The sequence below is a fragment of the Galeopterus variegatus genome, unplaced genomic scaffold (genome assembly GCF_000696425.1).
Source record: "Galeopterus variegatus unplaced genomic scaffold, G_variegatus-3.0.2 Scaffold3029, whole genome shotgun sequence".
Taxonomy (NCBI): domain Eukaryota; kingdom Metazoa; phylum Chordata; class Mammalia; order Dermoptera; family Cynocephalidae; genus Galeopterus; species Galeopterus variegatus.
Window position 1 is genome coordinate 71,025 of NW_007729140.1, and position 6,386 is coordinate 77,410.

The 6,386-nt window shown below is 37.3% G+C and overlaps 1 pseudogene; it reads left to right on the plus strand.

The window, feature by feature from the left end:
* Nucleotides 1–5,088: 5,088 nt before the first annotated feature.
* LOC103599606 lies at nt 5,089–5,979 on the plus strand (annotated as a pseudogene).
* The last annotated feature ends 407 nt before the right edge of the window (nt 5,980–6,386 follow it).

Here is a 6,386-nt window from a genome sequence, read left to right on the forward strand (position 1 = left end):
ATTACGCATGGAGACGAGAACAAACCCAATCGGTGCTTGTCCTCATGGGGATGCCAACAATCCCCATCCAGTGCAAGAAGTACCATGCTCTGTGTGTGTGTGTGCATGCATGTGTGTGTACACCATGTGCATATGATAAAGAGGAAGATAGGAGGAAAGTCACTTTACACAACCTACCGCACATGCTGCCAAACAAAGTCTGGGAAGGTAAGATACAGAAAAAGACCCACTAGGGCACCATTCCATTTTCAATGCACCAAAGATTTATACACTCTTCCCATTATCATTAACGACTGTTATGAACATAATTTGTCCCCACGCACCAAGGGGAGAATAAATTCCTCACAGAGGGGAAATGGAGGGTATTCAAAGAAAAAAATATTTTACGCACAAAGCTGATGACTGCTAAGTAATAATGAATGCAGTAATAGCTGTTTCTTTAAAATTCCTCATTAAATGAGTCATATAGATCATGGGGCAATCCTAGAAACACACACACACACACACCCAGCATCACTGAATTATCCAGCAAAGCAACAATGACAAAATGGTTATTTTTAAATTCAGGGCTAAATAAATTAAAAATAAAAATCAGGATGAAATAAAAATAAAAAGGAGTTGAAATTCAAATAACTTTAAATTATAAAGACCATATGAAAAGCAAAAAGGAGAAAGATTGAGCAAATAAGAAAACCCCTGCTGTGATAGCCCACACTCCCCAATCACTAAATCTGCTGGTGACAGAAACAAAATACAGAAAGATATCTTGTGCAGAGGAAAAAAGCAAACACATTCCTAATGAGTCAGATGGGTTGTAAGTGACTTACACAGTTCAATATAGGTGTAAGATAATAAGACAAGGAACCAAAAATATTCTTAAAGGGTAAAAGCTACAAGTCAGCAGTATAGAGGCGTTCTCGAGAGCAGTGCTGTTGCATATTTTAAGGCCTTCTTGGCTAATAAGAATAAAACAGACCAGCAAAGTAGAGGTATGGGACTCGGAATGTAATTTCTACTTTCCTGGGAGCAGCATTTCTTAAGGTGATTGCTCCTTAAGAAATGCTCACCAGATCTTTATTAATCCATCGTCATGTCTCTGTGTTTTATTATTCCTGCCTGAGTAACAGATTATATTCATGATTTCAAGCCATAAAGTGTAACAGCTAACTCGGAGGATTGGAAACAAAATTAAGGGTGAAGTACGGCGTGTTACTTTTCTTCTCAGAGCCTGTTTTTCCTCTTTGTAAAATGAGGTTAATAGACACTGTCCTCTAGGGCTGTCATGTAAGAGAGCAGACATTTGTTGCATATTCCCCAAAGGCCTTAAAAATCGTGTAATATTTATGTAAGCCTCCAAGCACCATGTCAGGCCATGGTGAGCACTCAGTAAAGGTGGGCTGGCTGCTCATTGTGTTAGAAGGCTTCCTACGATCAAGAGTCATTAAATCTAAGAGACTGTGAGCTGTTTTCCTTTGGAGAGTTGTTGTTTAAAAAAAATTACAGCACAGATTTGGTTAAATCAGAAGATTTGGCCAAGGCCAGGGATAAATGCTATTTAGCATACTCTAAATATAGAACCTAGTACACCATTATAAATATAGCGTGTCTAATGAGAAGTACTTGATAAAAAGCATAAAGTCTACTGCCAGGATTAAACAAGGTGACTTCTTTGAGCTCCTTCCAAATGGAGACAGTACAGGAAAAAAGTGAATATTAAATATCTATCTATCCATGTATTTGTCTATCTATATCAAATCCATCCAGACTATGATATCCATACTGGGCCAGAGCAACAAATATCTGTGCAACTTCATATTTCTAAACTTCAACAAGTGGCCCATGCAGCACAAAACTCGAGAGCACGAAAATAATGGTCTTTGACTCTGCCAGAAATTCATCACCTGTAACCACACTACCTAGTGGTGAACTGTATATCAAAAAGAATTACTGTGGCACCAAATGAGACTCCCATAAAATTGCACTGTGATATTACACCGATGTGGTTGCCTTTGGGAAATACACAAGTCGATAGCATCTAACCATGAGTAAGTAAACTGAGTTTGGACTCTAGGAAATAGAAACACTGATGGAAGATTAAGTCTGCTATTTAAACAGAGAGGCTTTTGTGTAAATGGGTGAAGAACACTACTTCCATCCTCTGCCAGTGAAAAATTGTCATCTGGAAATTGGGGCAGGATACTAACTCTAATGTGACAAAATTTTAAAATGCTAATTGGGCAAGATTATATAAAACCTGTCTGTATACCTTATTACATCTTAATATTGTATAGCAAGCATCCCTCAATAATAAGTAAATATAAAGGGCAATAAATTAAAAGATTGTATTCTCCCAGAGGAACTGCTCAGAATGAGCAACAATCCAAGGCATAAACATCTCCACATTCCAATGCCCTAAGAATACTCCAAAGATCAAAATGACCAGTGTTGTTTAAAAGATATCATTTGCTTAGGATAAAAAACAAACTATCCTGAAATAAGCTTACCATCCAGCTCATCCCATGTCCAGAAGGAAGATAAAATAAGAAAAAAAAAAAAAAACAAGAAAACAGAGAGGGAGCAATTCAATTACAATATATCATATCATAGAGTGGTAAAATATTCTTTTTAAAAAATAGTTTATGTCAAGTACCATTTCTAAACAATAAAGGCAAAAAAAAAAGGTTTTTTAAAAATTTTTGTTCAAATTTACTACAAATTACATATGATAATACAGTTCTTAAATAGTACAAAATGAAGCTCCAGCTACAATTTTTGTGCTGTGGTTTTTATATTTGTGTAGTTGTTAAAATAAGATGGAACGCTGGCACAGCTATCACACAGCAGAAAACAAGCTGCTGAATGAAGACGAAATGACCAAAGAAACAAAGTAGAGAAAGGACTGGTAGTTTGAAAGGGATTTTGCCAAGAATGGTATTTTTCTTTAAGTCTGCATTAATTGGGTTATTTCTGAATGAACATTTGCTTATTATAAAATGATATTCTGTGTATAATCCAGTAAAACTGTAAATTCCCAACAGAGTCAATTAGAAAGTCTAAGGCTGACAAGCCCTTCTTTTGAAAATCTGAGAACTATTTGCATGAGAATTATCACTCTGAAGTGAGCAAATTCCAGTCCTATGCACTCACTGCCTCAGCCACCTACACTGGGGTTCCCAGGCAAAATGGGTTCCAACCCACTGTACATGGGGATTCCAGGCCCAACCAGATAATCAGAGTCATGTGGGGAAAACGTGATAAGAAAGTTTGCTGCCAAATAAAAAGACACCAAATTAATAGAAAAGCAGTACAGCCACTTTGTCTATATTTTAATTCGATTTTTAAACTATGACATCTTAAGATATATCTGAAACCCAAAATCAAACAAATGCTAAGATATATCTGAAACCCAAAATCAAACAAATGAAAGGACTTTTGGAAACTCTGGAAACTGTGAATACTTTTTATAGCAAATATGTGCCTCTCAAGTTCAAAGTGCCAAACGTGATTTTATCCGGTTGCAAACACCAGAAAGAAAAAGGCAGAGGAAGTCTTCAAGTGGAACTTTCACCCTGTCTTTAAGAAGGTGGAAATTGGATTTAGCTGTACAGAAGAGCAAAGGAGCAGGAGACAGTTAATTTTCTAACTCCTCCTTTTTCGTTAAATTCTATTAAGGCAACTGGATTTTTCTACTTGCTAAACTTCAAACATCATTTTGAAATATTAACAAATCCTTAGAAAGCAGAAATCATAGCTCAATAACTCTCAGTATACATGATCTATTCAGCAAAGTTTACTGCGATTGGTGAAGGATAAGAGTTCGCTTTGAAGGGCACTGAAGGAAAACTGAAAGTGACCTATACTTGGGGAACTTGTCCAAAACCCCGGTCACATCCCATTTCTGTCTGTTACCTTAAACAAGTTACTTAATTTCTTTGCACCCTGATCTCTTCAGCCTTAAAACCTGGGCTTATAATCACACCTGTCTCCTAGAATACTGAGAAAATGTACATTAAACATTTAACATGGTGTCTTTCACATAGTAAGTGAGGAATAAATGTTAACTAGTGTTATTTTGGGGCTGACATTAAAGAACATTACAATTACTGAAAAGTTCCTGGCATAGATGGAGCATTCTCTGTCCCAAATAAAGGTGAGGGGACTCCAAATTTTAGGCACAGAATTAAGGAGAAATATATAATTGTTTTTTATATTCCCATTTAAAAACATTTTTAAGATAAGAGAATAAAACACATTTTTTTAACTTCCTGTAAAATCTTAAATTTTAAAAGAATGAAATGATTGAAGAAAACTATCAGAATTATTTTTTCTTATATGCAGTATATTATTAAAATTATTAATTCTGCATTTTATCTGACAATAAACTTTCTTGCTATATACTACTGAGACTGTAAGCAGAGGAAATAGAAAATGATCACAAAATCAAATCCATAACTTGAAATATCAAGGAAGAAGTAAACAATCTTTTAGAGCAAAAGTCAGTAGACTTTTTCCATAGAAGTCCAAACTGTAAAATTCTAGGTTCTCTGGGCCACATAAGGTTTCTTTTTCCTCTTCCTCCTCCTCTTCCTCAACCTTCTCCTCCTCCTCCCTCTGTCCTTTGTCCCCTATTCCACCGTCTCCTCCATTTTTAGCAAAGTTTAGAAAATGTGAAAACCATTCTTAGCTCTATGGCCAGACAAAAACAGGCCTCAGGCTGGATTTGGCCAAGGGCTATAGCTGTCCAACCTCTGTTCTAGAGCAGGGCTGAGAAAACTACAGAAGAGAGACCAAATCCTGCCAGCAGCCTTTTCTGTAAATAAAGTTTTATTGGAACACAGTCAGTCCCATTCATTTGCAAACTGTCTGTGGCTGCTTTCCCACCCCAGAGACAGAGTTGAGTAGTTTTAGCAGAGACTCTATGGCCCACAAAGCCAAAAATATTTACTATCTGGCCCTTTCCAGGAAAATGTTTGCCAATTTTTGTCTAGAGTAATGAGAATGCTTCATTAACATCACTTTTCTCTTTCTTCTTCCCAGCCCTGCTGGGCCTGCAGCTCTGTGTTGAGCCACGGACTCAGGTTTGTGTTCAGCAGGATGAGGTTTGTTAAATTCATCAAAAATAAAGCCTACTTTAAGAGATACCAAGTGAAATTTAGAAGATGAGAGGATAACACTATACTCCAAAATGCTTGGTGATCCAGGATAAAAATAAACACAACACGCCCAAATACAGGATGATAGTTTGTGCGACTAACAGAGATATCATTTGTCAGATTGCTTATGCCCATATAGAAGAGGACATGATAGTCTGCTCAACTTATGCACATGAACTACCAAAACATGGTGTGAAAGTTGGCCTGACAAAATATGCTGCAGCGTATTGTACTGCCCTTCTGCTGGCCCGCAGCCTTCTCAATAGGTTCGGCACAGACAACATCTGTGAAGGTCAGGTGGAGGTGACTGGAGATGATTACAATGTGGAAAGCATTGATGGTCAACCTGGTGCCTTCACCTGCTATTTGGATGCAGGTCTTGCCAGAACTATCAATGGCAATAAAATTTGGGGGGCCCTGAAGGGAGCAGTGGATGGAGGCTTGTGTGTGTCCCTCACAGCACCAAACATTTCCATGGTTATGGTTCTGAGAGCAAGGAATTTAATGCAGAAGTGCATCAGAAGCACATCATGAGTCAGAACATTGCAGATTATATGCGTTACCTAATGGAAGAAAATGAAGACGCTTATAAGAAACAATTCTCTCGATACATAAAGAACACCGTGGCTCCAGACATGATGGAGGAGATGTATAAGAAAGCTCATATACTGCTATACAAGAGATCCAGTTATGAGAAGAAGCCCAAGGAAGAGTTAAAAAGAAGAGATGGAACCGTCCCCAAATGTCCCTTGCCCAGACGAAAGATCGGGTAGCTCAAAAGAAGGCAAGCTTCCTCAGAGCTCTGGAGCAGGCTGCTGAGAGCTAACCCGAACAATTTTCTATGAGGGTTTCTCAGATAAAGACGATAAACTTATTGACCAAGCAGCAAAAATAAATAAATAAAAATAAATAAATCACTTTTCTCTATCCCTTTCCACTATGGGAAGAACTAGAGCAAACCGTCTTAGTTACTTTTTTGAGAGTTATTTTTCTTGCCAGTGTTAAACACCATAAAAGCCAGAACATAATAAATTTTATATATGAAACTAGTGTTAGGTAGAGAAAATTTCCAGACATCCATTTGTTTCTTTAAATGGGTGGCATGAAACTGATCTTTGATAAAGGCAACAAAAACATGCACTGGGGAAAAGACTACCTCATCAATAAATGGTGCTAGGAAAACTGGACATCCATATGCAGAAGAATGAAACTAGACCTGCATCTCTTACCATA